This window comes from Salmo trutta, unplaced genomic scaffold, assembly GCF_901001165.1.
Source record: "Salmo trutta unplaced genomic scaffold, fSalTru1.1, whole genome shotgun sequence".
Classification (NCBI taxonomy): Eukaryota; Metazoa; Chordata; class Actinopteri; order Salmoniformes; family Salmonidae; genus Salmo; species Salmo trutta.
In genome coordinates, this window is record NW_021822802.1 from 121,380 (window position 1) to 137,110 (window position 15,731).

At 42.1% G+C, this 15,731-nt stretch overlaps 1 long non-coding RNA gene across 1 annotated transcript; it reads right to left on the bottom strand.

Moving 5' to 3' along the window:
• Positions 1–247: 247 nt before the first annotated feature.
• On the bottom strand, positions 248–541 carry LOC115184949 (uncharacterized). Its single transcript, XR_003874700.1, has 2 exons — positions 456–541; positions 248–321 (listed from the first exon to the last, which is right to left on the bottom strand). It is a non-coding gene; the product is annotated as an uncharacterized LOC115184949 (long non-coding RNA).
• Between the last annotated feature and the right edge of the window lie 15,190 nt (positions 542–15,731).

Consider the following 15,731-nt stretch of genomic DNA (forward strand, 5'->3'; position numbering starts at 1 on the left):
TAGAAAAATGCTTATTGAAATTCTCAATTATAGTGGGCTTATCGGTGGTGACAGAGTTTCCTATCCTCAGTGCAGTGGGTCTCAGCTCTTTGATGTACACTGTGAAGACTGATATTCTGGGGTTATCCCTCAGGGAAAACCTGCCTTCATACACAACTTCATTTTGTAATGTAGTTCTTAATTTATCTTCACAGATTAAAGGACTGTCCCCTTTACAGAAAAACTTCTCATTACTCTTATTGTCGTCTGGATATTTACAAGTAAGCCTGGCAGTCTCCCCCACCTGTCCAGTCACATTGATTTGTTTGACGTCCCTCCAATCTGCGAATGACATAAACCTGTTCAGTCGTCTTTACAGATTATGATAGATAAGATGTCCCTCCAGTCTGTCAATGACATGTCAAGTGTTTTGATACCTTCGCTGAAATATTACACTTGTAGAAATGGTCACTTACCTGTAACATGCAGTTGTACCTGTGTAATCAGTGAAATGTAACTAGTTACGACTCCACACCAGTATGTTCCAGTATCATCTTCAGTCAGATCACTGATGGTCACTGTGTAGGATTTCTCTCCTGTGTTGTCAGACACAGAGAAACGACCAGCTTTTGTAGTTGTCTGGTTAGCAGAGATCATATAAATACAGGTATTGAAGTCATTGCTTTCCTTGCAGAAATACTTGATGCTGTCCTCATGGTCCTCTGGATAGTTACATCTGATGGTAGCTTCTCCTCCCAGAAGGGCCGTCTCTGTGACTGACTTCTCACAGCAGTCATCTGTCAATAGAAACACACATCACAACCTTAGTCTAATACTATAGACTGACTTCTCACAGCAGTCATCTGTCAATAGAAACACACATCACAACCTTAGTCTAATACTATAGACTGACTTCTCACAGCAGTCATCTGTCAATAGTAACACACATCACAACCTTAGTCTAATACTATAGACTGACTTCTCACATCAGTCATCTGTCAATAGAAACACACATCACAACCTTAGTCTAATACTATAGACTGACTTCTCACAGCAGTCATCTGTCAATAGAAACACACATCACAACCTTAGTCTAGTACTATAGACTGACTTCTCACATCAGTCATCTGTCAATAGAAACACACAACACAACCTTAGTCTAGTACTATAGACTGACTTCTCACATCAGTCATCTGTCAATAGAAATACACAACACAACCTTAGTCTAATACTATAGACTGACTTCTCACAGCAGTCATCTGTCAATAGAAACACACAACACAACCTTAGTCTAGTACTATAGACTGACTTCTCACATCAGTCATCTGTCAATAGAAACACACATCACAACCTTAGTCTAATACTATAGACTGACTTCTCACAGCAGTCATCTGTCAATAGAAACACTCTGTCAAAAGTAGTTTCCTCCAGTGATGTCATACAGAGAGAATCTACCACTGTGCTTCCAGGTGTTCTTCAATCTAGTTCTAATCATATCCTTTCTGTTACCATCTCTGAAACATTTTTGATTGTCGTCAAGCTGATGTGAATATTTGCAGTAGAGGATGACAGTTCCTCCAGAGTATCCTGTCACTTTGAAGGAGCTCAAACAACCTGTCAATCACACAAGAGAAAATATATTCATATTCACAAACACACAAAAGTTCTTAACAGTTTCCGAAGTCCAACAAAGTTATAAACAAAGCAATATGTAAAAAAATACATCTGTAGTGTTCCCTTATCTGGTGTAGCAGCCTTTATGAGTACTAACTGTGTGTTAGTACATGTTATAGAGAGTTATAACAAGCTTATTACCTGTCATGAAGGAGAGGAGGATGATTATCAGCAGGATCCTCATCTTGTTGTGTTCTCTACAGGTTGGTCCAGGTGTCTATAGGTCCTGATATAATGCTGTGTTCTCTCCAGGTTGGTCCAGGTGTCTATAGGTCCTGATATAATGCTGTGTTCTCTCCAGGTTGGTCCAGGTGTCTATAGGTCCTGATATAATGTTGTGTTCTCTCCAGGTTGGTCCAGGTGTCTATAGGTACTGATATAATGCTGTGTTCTCTCCAGGTTGGTCCAGGTGTCTATAGGTCCTGATATAATGCTGTGTTCTCTCCAAGTTGGTCCAGGTGTCTATAGGTCCTGATATAATGTTGTGTTCTCTCCAGGTTGGTCCAGGTGTCTATATGTCCTGATATAATGCTGTGTTCTCTCCAGGTTGGTCCAGGTGTCTATAGGTCCTGATATAATGCTGTGTTCTCTCCAGGTTGGTCCAGGTGTCTATAGGTCCTGATATAATGTTGTGTTCTCTCCAGGTTGGTCCAGGTGTCTATAGGTCCTGATATAATGCTGTGTTCTCTCCAGGTTGGTCCAGGTGTCTGTAGGTCCTGATATAATGCTGTGTTCTCTCCAGGTTGGTCCAGGTGTCTATAGGTCCTGATATAATGTTGTGTTCTCTCCAGGTTGGTCCAGGTGTCTATAGGTCCTGATATAATGTTGTGTTCTCTCCAGGTTGGTCCAGGTGTCTATAGGTCCTGATATAATGCTGTGTTCTCTCCAGGTTGGTCCAGGTGTCTATAGGTCCTGATATAATGCTGTGTTCTCTCCAGGTTGGTCCAGGTGTCTATATGTCCTGATATAATACTGTGTTCTCTCCAGGTTGGTCCAGGTGTCTATAGGTCCTGATATAATGCTGTGTTCTCTCCAGGTTGGTCCAGGTGTCTATAGGTCCTGATATAATGTTGTGTTCTCTCCAGGTTGGTCCAGGTGTCTATAGGTCCTGATATAATGCTGTGTTCTCTCCAGGTTGGTCCAGGTGTCTATAGGTCCTGATATAATGCTGTGTTCTCTCCAGGTTGGTCCAGGTGTCTATAGGTCCTGATATAATGCTGTGTTCTCTCCAGGTTGGTCCAGGTGTCTATAGGTCCTGATATAATGTTGTGTTCTCTCCAGGTTGGTCCAGGTGTCTATAGGTCCTGATATAATGCTGTGTTCTCTCCAGGTTGGTCCAGGTGTCTATAGGTCCTGATATAATGTTGTGTTCTCTCCAGGTTGGTCCAGGTGTCTATAGGTCCTGATATAATGCTGTGTTCTCTCCAGGTTGGTCCAGGTGTCTATAGGTCCTGATATAATGCTGTGTTCTCTCCAGGTTGGTCCAGGTGTCTATAGGTCCTGATATAATGCTGTGTTCTCTCCAGGTTGGTCCAGGTGTCTATAGGTCCTGATATAATGCTGTGTTCTCTCCAGGTTGGTCCAGGTGTCTATAGGTCCTGATATAATGCTGTGTTCTCTCCAGGTTGGTCCAGGTGTCTATAGGTCCTGATATAATGCTGTGTTCTCTCCAGGTTGGTCCAGGTGTCTATAGGTCCTGATATAATGTTGTGTTCTCTCCAGGTTGGTCCAGGTGTCTATAGGTCCTGATATAATGCTGTGTTCTCTCCAGGTTGGTCCAGGTGTCTATAGGTCCTGATATAATGCTGTGTTCTCTCCAGGTTGGTCCAGGTGTCTATAGGTCCTGATATAATGTTGTGTTCTCTCCAGGTTGGTCCAGGTGTCTATAGGTCCTGATATAATGTTGTGTTCTCTCCAGGTTGGTCCAGGTGTCTATAGGTCCTGATATAATGTTGTGTTCTCTCCAGGTTGGTCCAGGTGTCTTTAGGTCCTGATATAATGCTGTGTGTCCAAGTCTACAACTCTCTCTGTTCTCTCTCTACTTATAGGAACTTAAATACAAACTTCATGTACTTTATGTACTCTCTCTCTCTCTCTCTCTCTCTCTATCTATCTCTCTCTCACACTCACTCTTTGCACTCGTACAACTATATACTTCCCTATTTCTGCATCTCTCTCTCTCTCTCACTCTCTCTCTACTGGTTCAAACCCTCCTACCACATGTTATTTCTGACAGCCCCTCCCTCATCCTCCATAACCAATCACATCCTTGTTCCACAGTAGAGAGAGAGAGAGACAGAGAAAGAAAGAAAGAAAGTCAGAGGGATAGAGAGAGAAAGAGAGATTGAGATCAGTGAGAAAAAGAGAATGAGGCCTCTATGGATCAGCACAGAAACACATTCACTCTCTCATGCAGACTGGAGGCTGTCTACAGGGGAGAGAAACAGAGTTATTCTACCACTGGAGGCTGTCTAGAGAGGAGAGAAACAGAGTTATTCTACCACTGGAGGCTGTCTACAGGGGAGAGAAACAGAGTTATTCTACCACTGGAGGCTGTCTAGAGAGGAGAGAAACAGAGTTATTCTACCACTGGAGGCTGTCTACAGAGGAGAGAAACAGAGTTATTCTGCCACTGGAGGCTGTCTACAGAGGAGAGAAACAGAGTTATTCTACCACTGGAGGCTGTCTACAGAGGAGAGAAACAGAGTTATTCTACCACTGGAGGCTGTCTACAGAGGAGAGAAACAGAGTTATTCTGTCACTGGAGGCTGTCTATAGAGGAGAGAAACAGAATTATTCTGTCACTGGAGGCTGTCTATAGAGGAGAGAAACAGAGTTATTCTACCACTGGAGGCTGTCTACAGAGGAGAGAAACAGAGTTATTCTACCACTGGAGGCTGTCTACAGAGGAGAGAAACAGAGTTATTCTACCACTGGAGGCTGTCTACAGAGGAGAGAAACAGAGTTATTCTACCACTGGAGGCTGTCTACAGAGGAGAGCAACAGAGTTATTCTACCACTGGAGGCTGTCTACAGAGGAGAGAAACAGAGTTATTCTACCACTGGAGGCTGTCTATAGAGGAGAGAAACAGAGTTATTCTACCACTGGAGGCTGTCTACAGAGGAGAGAAACAGAGTTATTCTACCACTGGAGGCTGTCTATAGAGGAGAGAAACAGAGTTATTCTACCACTGGAGGGCACTATCCCTCCATCTATCCCTCCATCTCATCTCTGTGTGTTTAGTGACAGTGGTACATGCTGATGAGACAGGTACTGAGTTTACTGACAGCACCAGTGGAGGCTGGTGAGGGGAGGACTACTTATAGTAATGGCTAGAATTGAACGTATCAAACACAAAAATATATTGGTGCTTTATTGATAAATACACATAGTCTCATTTCCCATCAAGTGGAGTAAAATACACTGAATAATCAAAGTTTTCTAAAAGCTACAAACGGTCTCTTTTTGTTCAAGCCAGTTTTACATTCATAGTAGAAAACATTGAGAGAATGAATGAATGAACGGACGTACCGACGGACCAACAAACTAACTAAAGAACGAATGAACAAACTGAAGAACGAATTATCAAAATAATTATACAAAAATAAGAATAAAAATATGAATTAACGAAGAAACAAAAAATAAATGAATGAATGAATGAATGAACGGACGTACTTACGTAATGACTGACAAACGAAAGAACAAATAAACAAACAGATGAACTAACGAATGATGAATGAATGAACAAACAAAAAATACATGAAGGAATATATGAACAAATTAACAAAATAATTATTTTAAAAATGAATAAAAATATGAATGAATTAACAAACAAATAATAAATAAATGATTTTAAAACACCAATGAATGAAAACATGAATTAATTCTGTGCCATACAGATCAGTGACAGTAGTAGACTATGTAGCAGTGTTTAATGGTACAGTACATTATGAGGTGTCTACAGTAGTAGACTATGTAGCAGAGTGTTTAACGGTGCAGTACATTATGAGGTGTCTACAGTAGTAGACTATGTAGCAGAGTGTTTAATGGTGCAGTACATTATGAGGTGTCTACAGTAGTAGACTATGTAGCAGAGTGTTTAATGGTGCAGTACATTATGAGGTGTCTACAGTAGTAGACTATGTAGCAGAGTGTTTAATGGTGCAGTACATTATGAGGTGTCTACAGTAGTAGACTATGTAGCAGAGTGTTTAATGGTGCAGTACATTATGAGGTGTCTACAGTAGTAGACTATGTAGCAGAGTGTTTAATGGTGCAGTACATTATGAGGTGTCTACAGTAGTAGACTATGTAGCAGAGTGTTTAACGGTGCAGTACATTATGAGGTGTCTACAGTAGTAGACTATGTAGCAGAGTGTTTAATGGTGCAGTACATTATGAGGTGTCTACAGTAGTAGACTATGTAGCAGAGTGTTTAATGGTGCAGTACATTATGAGGTGTCTACAGTAGTAGACTATGTAGCAGAGTGTCTAACGGTGCAGTACATTATGAGGTGTCTACAGTAGCAGTACATTATGAGGTGTCTACAGTAGTAGACTATGTAGCAGAGTGTTTAATGGTGCAGTACATTATGAGGTGTCTACAGTAGTAGACTATGTAGCAGAGTGTTTAACGGTGCAGTACATTATGAGGTGTCTACAGTAGAAGACTATGTAGCAGAGTGTTTAATGGTGCAGTACATTATGAGGTGTCTACAGTAGTAGACTATGTAGCAGAGTGTTTAACGGTGCAGTACATTATGAGGTGTCTACAGTAGTAGACTATGTAGCAGAGTGTTTAATGGTGCAGTACATTATGAGGTGTCTACAGTAGTAGACTATGTAGCAGAGTGTTAATGGTGCAGTACATTATGAGGTGTCTACAGTAGTAGACTATGTAGCAGAGTGTTTAATGGTGCAGTACATTATGAGGTGTCTACAGTAGTAGACTATGTAGCAGAGTGTTTAATGGTGCAGTACATTATGAGGTGTCTACAGCTGTTGAGTCAGTGTCTGGGTGGTTACTAGCATCAGAGTCTTTACTGAAGGAAACAGTAACATAGTGGAGACAGTCTGGATCTCTGGGAATTTGACAGTAGCATAGTGGAGACAGGCTGGATCTCTGGGGAAGTTGACAATATCATAGTGGAGACAGGCTGGGTCTCTGGGGAAGTTGACAGTAGCATAGTGGAGACAGGCTGGATCTCTGGTGAAGTTGATAGTAGCATAGTGGAGACAGGCTGGATCTCTGGGGAAGTTGACAGTAGCATAGTGGAGACAGGCTGGATCTCTATGGAAGTTGACAGTAGCATAGCGGAGACAGGCTGGATCTCTATGGAAGTTGACAGTAGCATAGTGGAGACAGGCTGGATCTCTGGGGAAGTTGACAGTAGCATAGTGGAGACAGGCTGGATCTCTATGGAAGTTGACAGTAGCATAGCGGAGACAGGCTGGATCTCTATGGAAGTTGACAGTAGCATAGTGGAGACACGCTGGATCTCTGGGGAAGTTGATAGTAGTATAGCTCACACTGTCGGACCAACGTTGGAGTAGAGGCCATCTGGACAAGTATTGGTTGCCGTGGCATAGATGGTTGTGATGTCACAGGCTGTATCTGGATTCTGATTGGTTGCTGTGGCATAGATGGGGTTAGTGGTGGTTCCGGTGTCTGGATCCTGGTTGGTTGTCATCGAGTCAGGCACCAAAGGTCTAGTAGAGTGTTGGGCTTCTGAAGAGAAAAACAAACAAAGATTATACATTTATTTTTTATATATTTCCTATGAATTAATTTTAAATAAAAACATTTAATTACAAAATCTATAATTATTTGTTGAGATATTTTTTTAAAGAACGATTGTGTGTGATAACTGGTGTACCTGCTGGTCTCCTGTCTCTGTCTCTCCTCTGTCTAAAGAACATGAACAGCAGCAGACCCAGCAGTAGTAGAACAACACCCAGAACAACACCAGAGAACATCACATCACATAGAACACCTAGACCAACACCAGAGAACATCACATCACCTAGAACACCTAGAACAACACCAGAGAACATCACATCACATAGAACACCCAGAACAACATCAGAGAGCATCACATCACCTAGAACACCCAGACCAACACCAGAGAACATCACATCACATTGAACACCCAGACCAACACCAGAGAACATCACATAACCTAGAACACCCAGACCAACACCAGAGAACATCACATCACCTAGAACACCCAGAGACAGTACACAGGCATAATGTTACAGTGATGCTACATTTAGCTAGTCTCTACTGTACTGTACTTCTGTGTTTCTACCATTTCAGAGGGAGGGAGGAGGGAAGACAACATTAGACAGAGAAACAGGTGGGTGTTGAGGAGAGCAGAAATAAAGATGAAATGTTAATGATGAGGTATCAAGTCACAGTCAGATTATTCAATCTAATACCAGTATCAGGCAAAGTCAGTGTGTTTTTGTTGTGGTTTAATCTTATTTACTGTCTAGAGGTGGAAGATGTAATGACTAGTTTCCACCACAAGGTGGTGTATCTTTACATTCAAAGTTTTGGTTTATAAGGGTCGGATGCTTGGTAATTGTAGTCCATGTTACAGTATGGCGCTTGGTAGTTGTAGTCCACGTTTCATAATGATGCTTGTGTTACAGTATGATGCTTTATTTATTTTTATTTAACGTTTATTTAACTAGGCAAGTCAGTTAAGAACAAATTCTTATTTACAATGACGGCCTAGGAACAGTGGGTTGTCTGCCTTGTTCAGGGGCAGAACGACAGATTTTTTTCCCTTGTCAGGTCAGAGATTCGATCTTGCAACCTTTCGGTAACAAGTTCAACGCTCTAACCACTAGGCTTCCTGCCGCCCCAGTTGGTAGTTGCAGTCCATATTACAGTGTGATGCTTGTGCATTATGTTACCTTGTGTGCTAGCCATGTCTGTGGTGGTGATGCTGTTGTTACCTTGTGTTCTAGTCATGTCTGTGATGGTGATGCTGTTGTTACCTTGTGTTCCAGTCATGTCTGTGGTGGTGATGCTGTTGTTACCTTGTATTCTAGTCATGTCTGTGGTGGTGATGCTGTTGTTACCTTGTGTTCTAGTCAGGTCTGTGGTGGTGATGCTGTTGTTACCTTGTGTTCTAGTCATGTCTGTGGTGGTGATGCTGTTGTTACCTTGTGTTCTAGTCATGTCTGTGGTGGTGATGCTGTTGTTACCTTGTGTTCTAGTCATGTCTGTGGTGGTGATGCTGTTGTTACCTTGTGTTCTAGTCATGTCTGTGGTGGTGATGCTGTTGTTACCTTGTGTTCTAGTCATGTCTGTGGTGGTGATGCTGTTGTTACCTTGTGTTCTAGTCATGTCTGTGGTGGTGATGCTGTTGTTACCTTGTGTTCTAGTCATGTCTGTGGTGGTGATGCTGTTGTTACCTTGTGTTCTAGTCATGTCTGTGGTGGTGATGTTGTTGTTACCTTGTGTTCTAGTCATGTCTGTAGTGGTGATGCTGTTGTTACCTTGTGTTCTAGTCATGTCTGTGGTGGTGATGCTGTTGTTCCTTGTGTTCTAGTCATGTTTGTGTGGTGATGCTGTTGTTACCTTGTGTTCTAGTCATGTCTGTGGTGGTGATGCTGTTGTTACCTTGTGTTCTAGTCATGTCTGTGGTGGTGATGCTGTTGTTACCTTGTGTTCTAGTCATGTCTGTGGTGGTGATGCTGTTGTTACCTTGTGTTCTAGTCAGGTCTGTGGTGGTGATTGCTGTTGTTACCTTGTGTTCTAGTCATGTCTGTGGTGGTGATGCTGTGTTACCTTGTGTTCTAGTCATGTCTGTGGTGGTGATGCTGTTGTTACCTTGTGTTCTAGTCATGTCTGTGGTGGTGATGCTGTTGTTACCTTGTGTTCTAGTCATGTCTGTAGTGGTTATGCTGTTGTTATCTTGTGTTCTAGTCATGTCTGTGGTGGTGATGCTGTTGTTACCTTGTATTCTAGTCATGTCTGTGGTGGTGATGCTGTTGTTACCTTGTGTTCTCGTCATGTCTGTGGTGGTGATGTTGTTGTTACCTTGTGTTCTAGTCATGTCTGTGGTGGTGATGCTGTTGTTACCTTGTGTTCTAGTCATGTCTGTGGTGGTGATGCTGTTGTTACCTTGTGTTCTAGTCATGTCTGTGGTGGTGATGCTGTTGTTTCCTTGTGTTCTAGTCATGTCTGTGGTGGTGATGCTGTTGTTTCCTTGTGTTCTAGTCCATGTCTGTGGTGGTGATGCTGTTGTTACCTTGTGTTTCTAGTCATGTCTGTGGTGGTGATGCTGGTGTTACCTTGTGTTCTCGTCATGTCTGTGGTGGTGATGCTGTTGTTACCTTGTGTTCCAGTCATGTCTGTGGTGGTGATGCTGTTGTTACCTTCCCTGTGGCTCAGTTGGTAGAGCATGGTGTGTGCAACGCCAGGGTTGTGGGTTCGATTCCCACGGGTGGCCAGTACAAAGAAATGCATGAAATGAAATGTATGCATTCATTACTGTAAGTTGCTCTGGATAATGACTAAAATGTCAAAAATGTAAAATGTTCTAGTCATGTCTGTGGTGGTGATGCTGTTGTTACCTTGTGTTCTAGTCATGTCTGTGGTGGTGATGCAGTAATATCTAACAATCAGTCTAACAAGTAATCTAACAATTCCAGAGCAACTACCTAATACACACAATTCTAAAGGGATAGAATAAGAATATGTTCTTATAAATATATGGATGAGCGATGGACTAGCAGCATAGACAAGATGCAATAGGTGGTATGAAATACAGTATATATGTCACGTGTTCTCCAGCCTCTAGATCACCAGGCTGCTCGTTATGGCGCACACCTGTCACCATCGTTACGCGCACCTGCGCATCATCAGACTCACCTGGACTCCATCACCTCCCTGATTACCTTCCCTATATATGTCACTCCCTTTGGTTCCTTCCCCAGGCGTTATTGTTTCTGTTCCTGGGTCAGTTAGCTCCCTTTGGTTCCTTCCCCAGGCGTTATTGTTTCTGTTCCTGGGTCAGTTAGCTCCCTTTGGTTCCTTCCCCAGGTGTTATTGTTTCTGTTCCTGGGTCAGTTAGCTCCCTTTGGTTCCTTCCCAGGTGTTATTGTTTCTGTTCCTGGGTCAGTTAGCTCCCTTTGGTTCCTTCCCCAGGTGTTATTGTTTCTGTTCCTGGGTCAGTTAGCTCCCTTTGGTTCCTTCCCCAGGTGTTATTGATTCTGTTCCTGGGTCAGTTAGCTCCCTTTGGTTCCTTCCCAGGTGTTATTGTTTCTGTTCCTGGGTCAGTTAGCTCCCTTTGGTTCCTTCCCCAGGTGTTATTGATTCTGTTCCTGGGTCAGTTAGCTCCCTTTGGTTCCTTCCCAGGTGTTATTGTTTCTGTTCCTGGGTCAGTTAGCTCCCTTTGGTTCCTTCCTCAGGTGTTATTGTTTCTGTTCCTGGGTCAGTTAGCTCCCTTTGGTTCCTTCCCAGGTGTTATTGTTTCTGTTCCTGGGTCAGTTAGCTCCCTTTGGTTCCTTCCCCAGGTGTTATTGTTTCTGTTCCTGGGTCAGTTAGCTCCCTTTGGTTCCTTCCCCAGGTGTTATTGTTTCTGTTCCTGGGTCAGTTAGCTCCCTTTGGTTCCTTCCCCAGGTGTTATTGTTTCTGTTCCTGGGTCAGTTAGCTCCCTTTGGTTCCTTCCCCAGGTGTTATTGATTCTGTTCCTGGGTCAGTTAGCTCCCTTTGGTTCCTTCCCAGGTGTTATTGTTTCTGTTCCTGGGTCAGTTAGCTCCCTTTGGTTCCTTCCCAGGTGTTATTGTTTCTGTTCCTGGGTCAGTTAGCTCCCTTTGGTTCCTTCCCAGGTGTTATTGTTTCTGTTCCTGGGTCAGTTAGCTCCCTTTGGTTCCTTCCTCAGGTGTTATTGTTTCTGTTCCTGGGTCAGTTAGCTCCCTTTGGTTCCTTCCCCAGGTGTTATTGATTCTGTTCCTGGGTCAGTTAGCTCCCTTTGGTTCCTTCCCCAGGTGTTATTGTTTCTGTTCCTGGGTCAGTTAGCTCCCTTTGGTTCCTTCCCCAGGTGTTATTGATTCTGTTCCTGGGTCAGTTAGCTCCCTTTGGTTCCTTCCTCAGGTGTTATTGTTTCTGTTCCTGGGTCAGTTAGCTCCCTTTGGTTCCTTCCCAGGTGTTATTGTTTCTGTTCCTGGGTCAGTTAGCTCCCTTTGGTTCCTTCCTCAGGTGTTATTGTTTCTGTTCCTGGGTCAGTTAGCTCCCTTTGGTTCCTTCCCCAGGTGTTATTGTTTCTGTTCCTGGGTCAGTTAGCTCCCTTTGGTTCCTTCCCCAGGTGTTATTGTTTCTGTTCCTGGGTCAGTTAGCTCCCTTTGGTTCCTTCCTCAGGTGTTATTGTTTCTGTTCCTGGGTCAGTTAGCTCCCTTTGGTTCCTTCCTCAGGTGTTATTGTTTCTGTTCCTGGGTCAGTTCGGTGCGTTGTTTGTGTTTCTTATTTTTGTATTATGTTGTGTTTTTTTATTAAAACACTCACTCCCTGAACTTCCTTCCCGACTCTCAGCGCACATCGTTACAATTTACATATGAGATGAGTAGTGTAAGATATGTAAACATTATTATAATGGCATTATTTAAAGTGACTAGTGATCCATTTATTAAAGTCGCCAATGATTTGAGTCAGTATGTTGGCAGCAGCCACTCTGTGTTAGTGATGGCTGTTTAACAGTCTGATGGCCTTGAGATAGAAGCTGTTTTCAGTCTCTCGGTTCCAGCTTTGATGCACCTGTACTGACCTCGCCTTCTGGATGATAGCAGGGTGACAGGCAGTGGCTCGGGTGGTTGTTGTCCTTGATGATCTTTTTGTCCTTCCTGTGACATCGGGTAGTGTAGGTGTCCTGGAGGGCAGGTAGTTTGCACCCGGGTGATGCGGTTGTGCAGACCTCACTACCCTCTGGAGAGCCTTGTGGTTGAGGGCGGTGCAGTTGCCATACCAGCGGTGGAAACAGCCCGACAGGATGCTCTCGATTGTGCATCTTGTAAAAGTTTGTGAGGTTTTTGGTGACAAGCCAAATTTCTTCAGCCTCCACACTGTCTGTGTGGGTGGACCATTTCAGTTTGTCCGTGATGTGTACGCCGAGGAACTTAACTTTCCAACCTTCTCCACTGCTGTCCAGTCAATGTGTATAGGGGCGTGCACTGTTTCCTTCTCTCTTTGTCGTCATACAGAGAATATCTCCCTTGATGAGTCCAAGCTGGGTGCTGATGTTGTTGGGTATTGGATGACAACAACACTGTCTCTGTAATATGCCTTTAGAGAGGTACTTTTGGTTTGTCTCAGACCCCCGACCATAAGGACACTCATGTGAGCATTTCCTCCTTCTGTTGCTCTGTTTGTAATCAACCCCTGACACACAGACCACCGCTACAACAGAAACACAGAGACAGAGTTATAGTATGTACAGACATCCTCAGATTGTGTTGTTGATAAACTCTCACATCACTGTCTTGACAGCTCTGTACTAGTCTAATGTCTGGACATTGAGAATCAAGGGAAACATGTTTAAAATATAACCATTACCTTGAATTTGACTAGTAATGCAGAATTGATCTGTTTAATTACTAATAAAGTTTGTTACTGGTCTACTGCTGAATGATAAAGTAAAGTACAGCATTGATTTATGAGTTCAGGACTCCAGCAATACAGTAAAACGGTGTTGAATTATAAAGTAGTAAAGTAATAAAGTACAGTATTGATCACTATGGTATAAAATGATACATGCTCAATATTGAGTGATGTGTTCAGCGAATAACACAGTTCAATATGGGGTGTGTATTAATGTATTGATGTCTGATAGTAACAGTTCAATATGGGGTGTGTATTAATGTATTGAGGTCTGATAGTAACAGTTCAATATGGGGTGTGTATTAATGTATTGAGGTCTGATAGTAACAGTTCAATATGGGGTGTGTATTAATGTATTGAGGTCTGATAGTAACAGTTCAATATGGGGTGTGTATTAATGTATTGAGGTCTGATAGTAACAGTTCAATATGGGGTGTGTATTAATGTATTGAGGTCTAATCGTAACAGTTCAATATGGGGTGTGTATTAATGTATTGAGGTCTGATAGTAACAGTTCAATATGGGGTGTGTATTAATGTATTAAGGTCTGATAGTAACAGTTCAATATGGGGTGTGTATTAATGTATTGAGGTCTAATAGTAACAGTCCAGTATGGGGTGTGTATTAATGTATTGAGGTCTGATAGTAACAGTTCAATATGGGGTGTGTATTAATGTATTGAGGTCTGATAGTAACAGTTCAATATGGGGTGTGTATTAATGTATTGAGGTCTGATAGTAACAGTTCAATATGGGGTGTGTATTAATGTATTGAGGTCTGACAGTAACAGTTCAATATAGGGTGTGTATTAATGTATTGAGGTCTGATAGTAACAGTTCAATATGGGGTGTGTATTAATGTATTGAGGTCTAATAATAACAGTTTAATATGGGGTGTGTATTAATGTATTGAGGTCTAATAGTAACAGTTCAATATGGGGTGTGTATTAATGTATTGAGGTCTGATAGTAACAGTTCAATATGGGGTGTGTATTAATGTATTGAGGTCTGACAGTAACAGTTCAATATGGGGTGTGTATTAATGTATTGAGGTCTGATAGTAACAGTTCAATATGGGGTGTGTATTAATGTATTGAGGTCTAATAGTAACAGTTCAATATGGGGTGTGTATTAATGTATTGAGGTCTGATAGTAACAGCTCAATATGGGGTGTGTATTAATGTATTGAGGTCTGACAGTAACAGTTCAATATGGGTGTGTATTAATGTATTGAGGTCTGATAGTAACAGTTCAATATGGGGTGTGTATTAATGTATTGAGGTCTGATAGTACAGTTCAGTATGGGGTGTGTATTAATGTATTGAGGTCTGATAGTAACAGTTCAATATGGGGTGTGTATTAATGTATTGAGGTCTGATAGTAACAGTTCAATATGGGGTGTGTATTAATGTATTGAGGTCTAATAGCAACAGTTCAATATGGGGTGTGTATTAATGTATTGAGGTCTGATAGTAACAGTTCAATATGGGGTGTGTATTAATGTATTGAGGTCTGACAGTAACAGTTCAATATAGGGTGTGTATTAATGTATTGAGGTCTGATAGTAACAGTTCAATATGGGGTGTGTATTCACGTATTGAGGTCTAATAGTAACAGTTCAATATGGGGTGTGTATTAATGTAATATATTCTAATAGTAACAGTTCAATATGGGGTGTGTATTAATGTATTGAGGTCTGATAGTAACAGCTCAATATGGGGTGTGTATTAATGTATTGAGGTCTGACAGTAACAGTTCAATATGGGGTGTGTATTAATGTATTGAGGTCTGATAGTAACAGTTCAATATGGGGTGTGTATTAATGTATTGAGGTCTGATAGTATCATTCAATATGGGGTGTGTATTATGTAATATATTCTAATAGTAACAGTTCAATATGGGGTGTGTATTAATGTATTAAATTCTAATAGTAACAGTTCAATATGGGTGTGTATTAATGTATTAAATTATAATAGTAACAGTTCATATGGGGTGTGTATTAATGTATTAAATTAATAGTTTCTCACCACAAAGGTTGATTGCTGACAGACGTGAGGTTCCTCATTCTGCTTTCTGGCTCCCTCCCAGGTCGTCAAATTATACTCTGACTGTTCTCCACTCAGTCTTGTCCTCTACCAGTCACTACCCCAGTCCTACCAGTCCAGTCACTACCAGTCTCTACCAGTCCCGTCCTCTACCAGTCACTACCAGTCCAGTCACTACCAGTCTCTACCAGTCCCGTCCTCTACCAGTCACTACCAGTCCAGTCACTACCAGTCTCTACCAGTCCCGTCCTCTACCAGTCACTACCAGTCCCGTCCTCTACCAGTCACTACCAGTCCAGTCACTACCAGTCTCTACCAGTCCCTCCTCTACCAGTCACTACCAGTCTAGTCCCAGATACTCATAATAGCTGTGAACACACTCTATCCACGTTTAAGAGGTCTGATAGCTGTTTAGTCCACTCTCT